At 49.5% G+C, this 14,563-nt stretch overlaps 1 pseudogene; it reads left to right on the top strand.

Moving 5' to 3' along the window:
• The first annotated feature begins 8,930 nt into the window (after nt 1–8,930).
• Nucleotides 8,931–9,050, top strand: LOC139677292 (5S ribosomal RNA; annotated as a pseudogene).
• The last annotated feature ends 5,513 nt before the right edge of the window (nt 9,051–14,563 follow it).

Consider the following 14,563-nt stretch of genomic DNA (forward strand, 5'->3'; position numbering starts at 1 on the left):
GTGGGATCCCTGTGATAGACAGGGCCAGATGTCCATGTCATGGTCACTTTGTACCTCCTGACTCATCACCTGCCATGAGCCAGGCTGTGCTTTGGGGGTTTCACTTATAAATCAGAGCTTTTCTAAACCAGATTTAGATATCTCCAGCCAGATTCATAAATCCTCTCAGCTAACCTAAGAAGTGCAGTTTGATTTACAAACCATGACTTTTTCACTCCCTGACTGACTTCTGAAACAGTCGATTGGCTTAGGAGTCAGGCAGTAGATTTACAAATCCTAAAACAGATTTACAAATCCTCAAACATCATCACAAGTCGTGCCAATAAGTTCTAAGCAAAAAAAAAAAAAAAAAAGGAGGAGGGGGAAAAAAGTTGTTTGTTTACAAATGTTTTCTTTGCATGATTTATAGATGATCCTGTCACTGTTATGATCAGCTGAACAGATTCAGCTTTTCCACTGTAATTCAAAACCCTGATGTGTAAACCTCAGTTGGCTCTGACTGAGCCTAACCTTGAGCTGTAGGATCCACCAGGGATCCACGGGGTTCCACCATGATCACCAACTTCTGAGACCAAGAGAACATTGAATTATGGAATCACAGACTGGTTTGTGTTGGAAGGGACCTTAAAGACTATCCACTTCCACCCTCTGCCATGGGCAGGGACACCTTCCACTAGCCCAGGGTGCTCCAAGCCCTGTCCAGCCTGGCCTTGGACACTCCCAGGGATGGGGCAGCCACAGCTTCTCTGGGCACCTGTGCCAGGGCCTGCCCACCCTCACAGGGAACAATTTCTTCCTAATATCCAATCTAAGTCCACTCTCCTTCAACTTAAAGCCACTCCCCCTTGTCCTGTCACTCCAAGCCCTTCTCCAAAGCCCCTCCCCAGCTCTCATGGAGCCCCTTTTGTCACTGGAAGGGGCTTTAAGGTCTCCCTGGAACTTTGTCCAGGCTGAACAATCCCAGCTCTCCCAGCCTTTCCTCCCAGCAGAGCTGCTCCAGCCCCTCTGACCATCCTGGTGCCCCCTCTGGGCTCTCCAGCAGCTCCATGTCCTTCCTGTGCTGGCCCCAGGGCTGGGGGCAGCTCTGCAGATGGGGTCTCACCTGAGGGACAGAGGGGCAGAATCCCCCTGTCCTGCCCTGCTGCCCATGCTGTGGGACCAGCCCAGGGCACAGGTGGCTTCCTGAGCTGCAGGACTGCACTGCCCACACATGTGGACCTTCTCATCCAGCAGTTCAGATGACCAAAGGTTGACCACTGGTGCCACCCAGGAGAACACACCAGCACCAACCACACCAGGGGGAGGGACATGATTAACATGCAGTGGGAATCCTTTGGAACTTGAGGTGCTTGAGGAGCAGTTCCCCAAGGAGGGGATGGATTTGGGAGCACGTGGCTGCGGAACATCCTCCCAAGTGCTGTGATTCACATCCTCCCTCTCCACGCCGCAGTGCTCAGCTATCCCTTCTCCTGGGACAGGCTTAGCACCAAAATAATCCCACCTCGTGGCCCTTGTGCTCTTGGAAATGCTTTGGAAAGAGTCCAACTGATAGATTCTAGTGGTGCCTCCACTGTGGCTTGAAGGGGAAAGGAAAGGAATTTTCTGTCTGCCAGTGGATAATTTGTTGTGCAGCATTTTCAGCGTGCTGGGGTTTGTCTGAGGTGCTGGATCTCTGCACCCAAACCCACAAAGAAATTCTGTAATTTAAGAGTTTCCCTTGCAAGTTGTTGCTAATGAAACTCCCACCTTTCATAATGTTGTGGAAAGACAGAATAACTTCTTTAAAAAAAAAGTGAAAGAATAACTTCTCCACAACTTCTAACGTTAAAATGTGCAAAAACACCTTCAGAATTCAACGATTTCCCCTTTTTTTGCCCCTCCCAGGCCTTGCAGATACACATCACAAAGCAACAACCGGCACTAATTCATTTTCCCCTTCGCAATCACCTTTAGAGGCACGAGCAGCACCTCCCAGGTGTAAACATGAGGAATAAAAGGCCAGATAACAAAGAAGATTTCATGGCAAGGCACAGATAGGGCCACCCAAGGTGTGAGGGCTGCAATTAAATGGTGGGCAGCAATTTCCAGCTGACATTTTGTCAAGGGAGAGCTGAAAAATGCAGCGTGAGAGTCAATTTAGGGGCAGGAACAGGAGAATGTGGAGGTCAGTGGAGGAGACACCCATCACCGGGAAGTTTATTAGGAGGAAACCATCAATTTAGGGGCTAAAACGCCACCACCAACCTTCGGTCTCCTCAGGGAGGTCTTCATTAAGGGAGGGTTTAGTTGGGAATTTCACCTCTTCTCCCGGGTTTTGTGCTGTCTGGGCCATGAGTTGGGCTCTCTGCAGGTGCTGGTGGCACTTGGGTTGCAAAGGAAAGCCAAGACCCTCCTCACCTGCTTTTTGAACCGGACTTTGCATCTTTTTGCTCATTCCCTCCCCAGCATAAAATTAAATAAGAGGCTCCTGTCTTAATTTAAAACAAAAACGAAACCAGACAAAACACCTAAACAAAGCAAAGAAACAAAACAAAGAAAACAAACAAAAAAAAACAAAAAAAAACCAACCAAAAACACACCAACAAAAAAAAACCCAAAACAAAACAAGAAAAAAAAACCCAAAACAAAACAAGAAAAAAATAAAACAAGAAAAAAAACAAAAAACCCAAAACAAGAAAAAAAACCAAAAAAAACCAAACCAAAACAAGAAAAAAAAAACAAAACAAGGAAAAAAAAAACAAAAAACCCCAAAACAAAACAGTAAAAAAAAAAACAAAACAAAACAAGAAAAAAAACAAAATAAGAAAAAAACAAAAAAACCCAAAACAAAACAGTAAAAAAAACCCAAAACAAAACAAGAAAAAAAACCAAAAAAACCCAAAACAAAACAAGAAAAAAAAACACCCCAAAACAAAACAAAAAAAAACAACAAAAAAACCCCAAACCAAACCAATCCAAAACAAAATAAAAAAAACCAACAAAAAAACCACACACACACACAAAAAACCCCAAAACAAAACAAAAAACCCCAAACCCAACTCTTGGCACTCCCGGTTCCCAGGTCTAAACCTTGCCTAGATGGAAGGAGAAAGGTTCAATCCCCAGGAGTTCCTCTTCCTTCCTCACACTGAGACGCCCAAGAAAACACCATTTCCATTTCCCTCCCCCAGAGACACCTCCTGTCTAATATTATTAAACTTTCCCCACCCACCTCTTCCCTTTCCACCCCCACGTTGCCCTCGGGACCTGCTAATAATAATATTGCAAACCTTGTAATAAATATTGTGCTCGCCGCCGAACAGGCGGCCTTAAAAAGGCTGAGGAGAAATAAATAATAAATAAAATAGATTTTTCCCATTTATCTGTGAGCTCGGCAGAGAGAAAAGTATTAGCTATTAAAGATCCCCCATAGCCACAGGCAAATTCTGCATCATCTCCTTGCAGAGACCTTTTTTTTTTTTTTTTTTCCAAGCAGAGATTACTCCGGCGGTTCAAGGTGCTATCGAGCTCCAACCAGGGACAATTACAAGGCTCCAGTTGGAGCGTCTGAGACGATGCTTCCATCTGATAAGGTTGAAGGGGAATAATGGAAGGAGGAAAGTGATAATGGGCTGCTGAATGGGTGGGTTGAGGTATCATTGCCATAGAGCCTGGAGACAGAAGCTGCTGCTGATGAAGAGGGAGTGGGGTTTTTTTTTCCCTTTCACCCCCCATTTTGTTTCTATTTTCCCTGCGTAAGAGGAAAATATCTCTGAACACGCACTTCAGAATGATATTCCCCCTCCTGGCTCCAAGCAACACTCGTAACACCACTCACCAACACGTTTGATGCCATAAGAGCAATCACAGCACAGGCCTGTGTGTCCTGGCTCCCTCATCACTCACTTCAAACACTCCAGAGACCATTTCTGATGTTTTCTGCCCATCACCACTTTATTGAGGACCAGGTTGAACCCCGAGGATACTCTCTAAGCACCCAAGGAATGGCCACCTCAACAGCCACAAAGGGTGAGCTAAGCCAGGGGTGTTGTCCTAGTTCAGCAGGTGGGACCAGTTTATCCCTGTGTGGGTGTGACCAAAGCTGGGCATTCTAAACCCTCTGGGCCATTGCCCAGCAACTGTTCCCAATGGCCCATTGGCAGCAGCTGCCCAGGGCACAGCTGAGCCCTCAGGCTGGGAGCTGGCTGGGAAAGAAGCCTGGCAGAGGAGCTGGGAGAACTGCCCTGCAGGGACTCCTTGGCACCTCCACACCCACCTGAGGGCTCAGCTCTGCTCAGGGGACAGCAACCATTCCAAAATCCCCCCTGACTGCCAGAGTCAGATCCCCCAGTGTGGAACTCCCTGCCCTGGGGGCTCCCACCTGGACCTGAGGAGAGACAATCTTGGGGGTTTGAAGACCTCTGGGACCACTCCTTGGATGCAGAGGAGGAGCAGACCCTGGGCAGGAGGAGCCCCCCACTCTCCACCAGACTGTGCCATCATCTGCACCAACAGGTTTGTCCCTTCCTTTGCCTTTGGACTCGGGGGAACCACGTGGGGCTCAGCACAGGGGCCACCAAACCCCCCTGTGTTTGTGCCCCAGGGGGTGGGTTACACTGCTGGGGTTGGGGGTTAAACCCAATTTCTCTTTGTGCCATTGCATTTATTGTAATACTGTTATTAAATTATAACCCTGACTTATAATCTCTTTAGTGTTTGGGTTCATTTCTCCTGCTGGTTCACCTTTAGACCAGCACAGGTGTCCACCCGAGTGTAGAGGAGAGAGAGGAGCAATCCCTGCCTTCACCTCCTGGACTCTCACAGGTGGCACTGGTTCTCCATGTTTCCTTGTATCCTAAAGTCAGGAGAAGCTTCCCTGGTGGCCTGGGTAAGGGAATGTGTCTGGCTTGCTCTTCTCCATCATTCACATGGAGAGGGACAAGTGAACCCCACCCTGAGGAAGGGATGAACCCCATCTCTGGGCTGTCAGACAGACCCCAAACCATGGGCTGGACCCTGCCTGAACCTCCCCTTCCACTCCCTGGCCTGTCCTCACTGACTTGTACACCATGAAGACTCATAAAACTAGAACTGCTGGCAGAGCACAGAGAGCATTGATGGAGCTTTTATTGTAGTCTTTTTTTCCTGAGATTTCTTTTCCTGGGCCAGATTCCAGTTGATAATGAATTTGGTACATTGAAATATCCAATAAAGAAACAAAGTCTATTGTTTTTCTCCTTTGATTATGAGACTCTTCTCTTTGGCAGATCCTTTTATGTCTGTCTTTCTCTTTTGTAAGTATAAAATTAGATCAGGATTTGACTTTTCTTCTATCGAGGCAAGACAGTTGTCTCTGTTTTCCTCTGTTACAGAAGGCCAGAAAATACCATCAAAAATCCTTCTTTGGGTAAGATTTTGGAAGGAAAACCAACTAAAATCTTTCCTGTCTTAAAGATCTAAAACTCCCCCTGACCTACACAAACCTGAAAGTCCTTATAGGACTTATAGTCCTTATAGAGAGGCTCAGGATGCATTTTTGGTTGGACCAGGGAAAGATGTTGGCAGCTTCCAAAGGAACCTTTTGGGGGGTGAGGAGGGAATCCCAGAAACACCCCAACATTTGCAGCTGTGTCTTGACCCAAAGTTGCAGAGAGGAGGTGCCAGATCCATCAACCCCCCAAACCATGTAATTTGTTTTAAAGCAACCCCAGCACCACTTTTGGGATGAGATTTCTCTCACTTGCCTTTGGACACTGAGAGGAACAATAGCAGAGGGTCCAAACTCCTTTTCTAGCCCTTCTTGGGGTTCACTTCATCCAACCATCTTGAGGTGGTATGGAATGTGGTCCAGAAATGTCCATTTTTCTCTGTAGACTCCAACATGAGCCTAAACAGAGTTCAGGTGGAAACAAGTGAGATCTGTTCACTCCTAAAGGTGATGAAATTTAGATTGGATATTGGGAAGGAATTCCTCCCTGTGAGGGTGGGCAGGCCCTGGCACAGGTGCCCAGAGAAGCTGTGGCTGCCCCATCCCTGGAAGTGCCCAAGGCCAGGTTGGACAGGGCTTGGAGCACCCTGGGCTGGTGGAAGGTGTCCCTGCCCATGGCAGGGGGTGGAACAAAAAGGTCTTTAATGTCCTTTCCAACCCAAACCATCCTAGATTCCATGGCTGTGGGCATCAGACAGGATAATTCCAGAGGCTGATGGACCAGAGCTCCTGCATGAAGAGCCATCACCACCTCTGGTACCTGCTTGGTTCCCTTTCCCAGGTTTTAGTGGGATATGGAGCTCACTGGGAGGTGGGTCTTGCAGGTGAGTCTGGAAACAGGATAGAGCTGGGGGGACCTCAAAGAAGACCCTTAAAGTGGTCACAGTCAACTCTCCAGGTGAAATGCACCCAGAGAAGACCAGGCTCTCATGGCATGTGTTGACAGAGGGCAAAGTGCTGAAGGAAGTACAATTCACTTCTTAAGGACAACAAAAAGAAGGAAAAGTAGGAAAAATGGGCATGATCTGCAGTGGTTGAAGATATTTGGTGTTTCCTTCCTTGCTAATTCAGATTACTCTTCCTCCAGCCCATGTTCTTGAGCTGAGAATGCAGAACATCAGGGCTGCAAAAGCCAGGAATTTGTGTATGAGCTTCACACCCCCTCCTGCTCTTCTCCACCCTCACACCCCCTCCTGCTCTTCTCCACCCTCACACACCCCCTCCTGCTCTTCTCCACCCTCACACACCCCCTCCTGCTCTTCTCCACCCTCACACACCCCCTCCTGCTCTTCTCCACCCTCACACACCCCCTCCTGCTCTTCTCCACCCTCACACCCCCTCCTGCTCTTCTCCACCCTCACACCCCCTCCTGCTCTTCTCCACCCTCACACCCCCTCCTGCTCTTCTCCACCCTCACACACCCTCCTGCTCTTCTCCACCCTCACACACCCTCCTGCTCTTCTCCATCCGCACACTCTCCTGCTCTTCTCCATCTTCACACCTCCTCCTGCTCTTCTCCATCTTCACACACTTCTGCTCTTCTCCATCCTCACACACCCTCCTGCTCTTCTCCATCTTCACACACTTCTGCTCTTCTCCATCCTCACACACCCTCCTGCTCTTCTCCATCTTCACACACTTCTGCTCTTCTCCATCCTCACACCCCCTCCTGCTCTTCTCCATCTTCACACCCCCTCCTGTTCTTCTCCATCTTCACACCCTCCTGCTCTTCTCCACCCTCACACCCCCTCCTGCTCTTCTCCATCCTCACACCCCCTCCTGCTCTTCTCCACCCTCACACACCCTCCTGCTCTTCTCCACCCTCACACACCCTCCTGCTCTTCTCCACCCTCACACCCTCCTGCTCTTCTCCACCCTCACACACCCTCCTGCTCTTCTCCATCCTCACACACCCTCCTGCTCTTCATCCTCACACACCCTCCTGCTCTTCTCCATCCTCACACACCCTCCTGCTCTTCTCCACCCTCACACACCCTCCTGCTCTTCTCCACCCTCACACACCCTCCTGCTCTTCTCCATCCTCACACCCCCTCCTGCTCTTCTCCACCCTCACACCCCCTCCTGCTCTTCTCCACCCTCACACACCCTCCTGCTCTTCTCCACCCTCACACACCCTCCTGCTCTTCTCCACCCTCACACACCCTCCTGCTCTTCTCCACCCTCACACACCCTCCTGCTCTTCTCCATCTTCACACACCCTCCTGCTCTTCTCCACCCTCACACACCCTCCTGCTCTTCTCCAGCAAGTCCCTTTCCAGGGAAACAGTCAGGAGAAAAGAGCAGGTAATAGATGAGGAAATGCCTTTCTGCTCTCTGCTGTTGTAATGGACTAAAATAAAGGATCTGCTGTGTGATGCCAGGAGAAGGGAGATGATATCTATCCAGGTTATCCTCTGGATACTAAATCCAAATGCATTTCAACAAAGATCAGTTGCTTTAAGAAAAAATAAATAAGGAGAGAGGGGAAAAAGAAGTTGATTTTCTTAGCAGCTCTTGGAAGTGAATCTGTTTGGTGTCAGGCTGAAAGAAGCCAGCGTGTAAGTAAGTGAGAAAGTGTTTACTCAGTGAATTAGTTCAGCTTTCATTGTGCACAGAGGATTATGGCCTCAGCAGTGGATGAGCTCCATTTCAGGCTGGAGTAGCTCACTTTGCTACCTCCAGGGCAGGACTAATTATCATAGGACTTAGGCCATTAAAGGGCTTTAACTACCACTGCTCTCTCCCAGGTCTGGATTAACTGTTTGCCCGGAGCAAACCGCCCTGATAACCATTCAGCCTAATGGTCTGCTTTGATTTCTCTGCCCCCTCTGCCCATCCCTTTCGCCTCTAAACTTTATATTATTGTCGGATCTGGAACAATAGCTGAGAATGTTAATGCCGTTGCTGCAAAATGGCAAAGGGGCTTTGTTGCAGATTTTTTTCCCCTCTTTTGCTTCACCATTGCTAAGGCAATTTTCGGAAATACTGTCTTGCACGGCAGAGAGCCCTCACCTGACTCAGGTGGATTAAGAGGGGCTGCTCAAAAGGTAGGACCCCCAAGGGAAAATACCAAAATGCCCACAGAGCCCAGCTCTGTCTTCCTCTGTTGTCTACATGCCAGTGTGTGTGTGTGTGTGGCTCAGCTTCGCGAACGAAGATTTGGGCAGGGCTGTCCCCACGTGGGTGTGCCCTTCCAGCCTGCGCAGTGGATTTCAGGTGAGGCTCAGCGTGCGCAGAACTGGCCCCACCGTTTCAGTCCTGAGGTTCATCTGTCACGGCCGAGAGAGCTTGGACGGTGCCAGTGAAGTCCTCAGGACTAGAACCTACAGCCCCCGGCATTTCCCAGGAGGTCTCCCATCCAAGCACTAATCCGGTGCTGACCCTGCTGAGCTTCCGAGATCTGACGGGATCGGATGGCAGGGAGGCATTTAACTGCCTACATGCCAGTAATTGTGGCAGATTTTACTACGGCCATACCACCCTGAGAACGCCCGATCTTGTGTGATCTAGGAAGATAAGCAGGGTCGGGCCCGGTTAGTACTTGGATGGGAGACCTCCTGGGAAATGCCGGGTGCTGGAGGTTCTAGTCCTGAGGACTTCACTGGCACCGTCCAAGCTCGCTCGGCCGTGGCAGATGAACCTCAGGACTGAAACGGTGGGGCCAGTTCTGCGCACGCTGAGCCTCACCTGAAATCCACTGCGCAGGCTGGAAGGGCACGTGGGGACAGCCCTGCCCAAATCTGATGGCAGTTAAATGCCTCCCGTGGGCGGTCCCGTGGCGTAATGGTGAGCACTCCGGACTCTGACCACCAGGTCGTGAGTTCGAGTCTCAGTGGAGACAGTACCGGGCATACTAAATGCCTCCCTGCCATCTGATCCCGTCAGATCTCGGATGCTCAGCAGGGTCAGTCCCGGTTAGTACCGGGTGCTGTAGACAGTCCTGAGGACTTCACTGGCACCGTCCAAGCTCGCTCGGCCGTGTCAGATGAACCTCAGGAGTGAAACGGTGGGGCCAGTTCTGTGCATGCTGAGCCTCACCTAAAATCCACTGCGCAGGCTGGAAGGGCACGTGGGGACAGCCCTGCCCAAATCTTCATTCACAAAGCCGAGCCACACACACACACACAGTTGTGGCAGAAGGCACTCTGCATAGAAATAGCAAAAGACTATTGTGCCCCCAGGCACCAAATAGCCAAGATGAGAGCAGAGTTATTACCCCACTTCTCAGAAGAAGAGCTGGGCTGCAGGAGGTTTAAATGGTTTGCCCAAGGTGACAGACAGAGAACGTGGCAGCAACTGCTCCTTATCATTAAAAATAGATTTGAAAAATTATCCAGTGAGCCTTCTTTAACTGCAGCTTTTCTGGTAGCCTATCAGCACGTGTGGGTGGTTCTCAGATGGGAGAGGGGTCCAGCTATAAAGTCAGATGCAAAACTCAGGAGGGCACCGAAGGAATTTGGGAAATTGGAAACAAAAGAGGTGGTTCCTCACACCACAGAGCTGGGAAACACCTGGTTTGTGCTGAAGGTTTATGAGTTCAGAGCTGGGGAGGGGAAATTCCTTTGAAAAAGCTTGAAGAGAAGCACAGAGAGGGTGGAATTGTGGTCTGCTCCTCTGCTCACACTCCCAGCCATAACACTGTGGAGGTGCTGTCCCTCATGCTGCCCAACACTCCTCACTGTTGTCTCCTGCTCTGCCATGTCTGTGTCCCCTGGGACAATACCTGGGCCACCAGGGAGGCCAGTCCATGGGAATTCTTGGCACCATCTGATGGTGGAAATCTTGGCAGCTGAAATACCTCTTCAGCTGAAGAGACAGTTGAAATGCCTCTTCATCCCAAGAGGAGTATCCTTAAGAGAGTTTTGCCTCTCCACCTTCCAGTTTTATATGTTGAAGGAAATACCATTTAATGCCAACCACCATGTGGAGAACTCAACCATTTACAGACACTGATGGTCTTATGTGGGTAACTCAGGGCTTCTGGGAAGGCCATTTGTCCAGTCAAAGCACATAAAATCCATGACAGGACAGATTAAAAGCTGAAACACATGTTTGTACTCCTCCATGTGCTTCTGCCCTTCACAAATACAGAACTAAAACAGGTGTTAGAGCAAAACAACATAGACAAATCAGTAGGATTTTTGTGACACTTCTCTTCCTGCTGTTACCAACTGGTCAGCTCAGGAACATGGAATTGTGGAATGGTTTGGGTTGAAATGGACCTTAAAGCTCATCTCATTCCACCTCCTTCCATGGGCAGGGACACCTCCCACCACACCAGGTTGCTCCAAGCCCTGTCCAGCCTGGCCTTGAAAACACGTGGAGCAGATGGGGGAAAGCAGCCCTGACCCCACCAGGGAATGGTCTTGGATGGGTGGTAGAAGCTCAGCTTCATGTGGTTATAACCTTCTCCAGCTCAGGGAGGTGATGTAAGGTCAGACACACACTCAAAAGCCAAGATAGGTGTAAACCAAAGCCCAGAAAAGGATGATTGGAGCAGGACCAGGGCACAGTTTGCACAGATTCAGCCAACTCAAGCTATCAAAATGTAGTCACACATCTGCAGCCACATCTTACTGATGGCCTTGAACTGTTCCAGAGCTCAGAGACCACCTCTGGCACTTGTGCTGGTGCCTGCCCCCTCCACAGGGATCCTGAATTCCTTCTCACTCCTGAAGCACTGGGAGCACAGAGCAGTAGAAAGCATTGCCCATCCAGCAAAGGGTGTTTCTTCCTCTTTTGACACTTCTCCTCCTTGCTTTGTTCACACCCATTCTTGGCCAACTCAACTCTGTATTTAATAGCCCAGCTGACAGATTCCACAGCCTTCCTCAGAGCCCTGAGGTCTCTTGCAGATGGTGGAAACAGGACAAAATTGTGTTCAGCCTCTTTGTCTATATGGAAATGTCTCATTTCTGCCTTTCTCTGGTCTCTTCCTCTGAGGATAACGGGGTTTAGTATTTCCCCTTCTTGTCCCTGCTGCAGGTGTGAACTGGAACACAAGACAAACTGCTTCCTGGAGAGCAGATTATTTGTTGTTTGCAGATGAATGGAGCTGTCTCTTATTTCCTGTGATTCTGAGTATTAAATTCCTGCTCCTCATCGTTTACCCATTGCTTGGCATCTTCTGCTTTCAACTCATTCTTTCCTTATGGTATCTGTGAGCCCTCATGGTGAAGTCCATGCAGAAAACCACTGGTCCCAGTTGAGCAGGTGGGACCAGTTTATCCCTGTGTGGGGGTGACCAAAGCTGGGCATTCCAAACCCTCTGGGCCATTGCCCAGCAACTGTTCCCAATGGCCCATTGGCAGCAGCTGCCCAGGGCACAGCTGAGCCCTCAGGCTGGGAGCTGGCTGGGAAAGAAGCCTGGCAGAGGAGCTGGGAGAACTGCCCTGCAGGGACTCCTTGGCACCTCCACACCCACCTGAGGGCTCAGCTCTGCTCAGGGGCCAGCAACCATTCCAAAATCCCCCCTGACTGCCAGAGTCAGATCCCCCAGTGTGGAACTCCCTGCCCTGGGGGAGGTACTGGGGGCTCCCACTCAAACCTGAGGGGAGACAATCTTGGGCTTTGGGGACTTGGGGACCACTCATTGGATCCAGAGGAGGAGCAGACCCTGGCCAGGAGGAGCCCCCCACTCTCCACCAGACTGTGCCATCATCTGCACCAACAGGTTTGTCCCTTCCTTTTCCTTTGGACTCGGGGAAACCACGTGGGGCTCAGCACAGGGGCCACCAAACCCCCCTGTGTTTGTGCCCCAGGGGGTGGGTTACACTGCTGGGGTTGGGGGTTAAACCCAGTTTCTCTTTGTGCCATTGCGTTTATTGTGATATTGTTATTAAATTGTAACTCTGACTTACAATCTCTGTTGTGTTGGGTTCATTTCTCCTGCTGGTTCACCTTTAAACCAGCACACCATAACTGAGACAACTCCATAAGGCTAAAAAGGGGCAGGTAACTGTGAAACAGCAAACAGGGACCTTGGAAGGAAAGGCATTTCCCAGAGGAAAATCAGACTGTCTGAGGATTCCCTCTCTCAGTACCAAGGGGACTTCCAGCCTGGCTGAAACATCTGCTTGTGAAACCTTCCCAAGAAAGCCCTCAAAATAAAAATCAGGACTGGAATCATCCAGCAATGAGGGAATCTGTTCCATCCTCACCAGGAGAGCTGGAGACTGTGCAGTTCCTGGGGCAGGGAGTGTCCCTTGCTGTGTGTTCACTCAGCTCAGCAGGACCCTGACCCACTTTGTAGCAGCCCAGGATACCTGCAGGGAGACAAGAACCTCAGGGCTAAGGCCAGGCAGGGAAAGCATGTTCTGGTGCTTTTTTCTCTTATTTATCAAGTGCAGGTTTCCCACCTTCCAGTGAAACTCCAATTAACTTGTAAATGTATGCAACACAATTAATTTCCCACCAGCTGCTGCTCTGGGGCTGAGAGGAAATCAGTCAGTGAGACACCAGAGTGAACCCTGGTATGGCCCTCACCACAAATTCACCCTGATACAAAAAACCCCCCTGTGAAACTAATAAACCCAGCCCAGTTTACACAGAGAAAGCCCAAGGACTAGAGGGATTGCAATCCCACTTGGAGATGCTCCATCCAAAGCACAGGCAACAGGGATAGGGACAGGAGGCTGAACTCTACAGCCTTTGTGCAGCACTGGGCTGAGTTTTGATGCCGAAAGGGTTTTTGTTCTGATTTTCACATTTTATAGATTTTAGGAACACAGTAGTTGTAGATTTTTAGAGGGTTAATATTTCTAACAGGTTAATGCCTTTCTATCACTACCCCTGTCCCAGAACAGGGAGCTCAAATTCCTTTAGTTAATTAATCTTGTTTAGACTCCTTTCCAAGGTAGAGCTGAAGGATATCAGAAGGCCTTTAAAAGAAACATAAACACAGGTCAGAGTGACCCAAAAGCCAGAACTGGATGAACTCCAAGAGACCTTTGTGTGCCTGAAGAAGAAGAGTTGATGAAGACAGAGGGTCTTGACAACCCCAGACCCAATTCCAGGGGTTGGTCCAGGAGTGGGACTGGGGCTGGACTGAGAAATGTGTAAAGCAATGATTGGAGGGATCTTATAATAAAAGCCATGGAAACAGGAACTGGGACACATGCCTGTCATCCTGTATTCCTGTGGGCTGTAGGCCTGGGATATTAAAGGACCTTTACTTTTTATCTTACCCTGCACTAACGTGGCTCAGAGTCCTGTTTTTGGGGGGAAGGGTCATTCACGGCATCAGTTTGAACAACAGGGGATGAACTTTCAGGTGTGTGTCTGTGTTCTGAGGAGATGATCCTCGTTTTGGAGAGACAAAGGTGCACTTGGCCCCCACCCCCAAGCCTGTTTTAGATCTCTGCATCCCACGTTTGTAGAATAGACAGACCTGACAAGTGTCCCACTCACCCTGAAGACACAGGTGCAGCAAAAGAAGGTCCACCAGACTGTTTGAGCCATGTGCTATGTAAGCTGTGGATTGGGACAGGTTTCCTTTCCTTCTTCCATGGTATTTCTCTCATTTCAGCAGGATGTCCCGTCCTTTTGCTACAATCCAGGTCTGTCCTTGTCCTCTGAGCTGGGATGTGGCTGTAGCTGCAGGTAATCCACCTTGCAGCTCTGGTGTGTCCTTAGATTCCCAGATTTTACTCCCCTGGTGTCTTCCACTCTTTTAACCACAAAGACATGTCTTATTTCTACCTTTTCACCAGGATTTTCATACTACACTCAAGAATCTTCCTAAATGAAAAGTGTTCTTGCATGTCCTTCTGGGACCTGCTGCACTGGGATCCATTGGATCCCTGACACATCCCAGGACTGCCCTCAAAAGACTGTACAAAGTGGGTGGTGGCCCTGACTGAGTGGGACAAGAAGGGGTTTGTGGTTTATGTGCTCTCTTCTGTGGTAGGAGATAAAAGTTTGCCACCACATGTTGTGAAGAGAGACAGCTCTTGACAGCAAGTGAGAGAAGTTCAGGCTGCAGCTTCAGAAGGCTTTAGTCATGGTGGAAAGGAGCTGAACACATCACCTCCTTGAGGATGGCCTTTTCTGAAGGCTCCACAGGAGACAGCTGGGCTGAGAGACAGAGAAAAGGCA

The sequence above is a fragment of the Pithys albifrons genome, chromosome 11, assembly GCF_047495875.1.
Source record: "Pithys albifrons albifrons isolate INPA30051 chromosome 11, PitAlb_v1, whole genome shotgun sequence".
Classification (NCBI taxonomy): domain Eukaryota; kingdom Metazoa; phylum Chordata; class Aves; order Passeriformes; family Thamnophilidae; genus Pithys; species Pithys albifrons.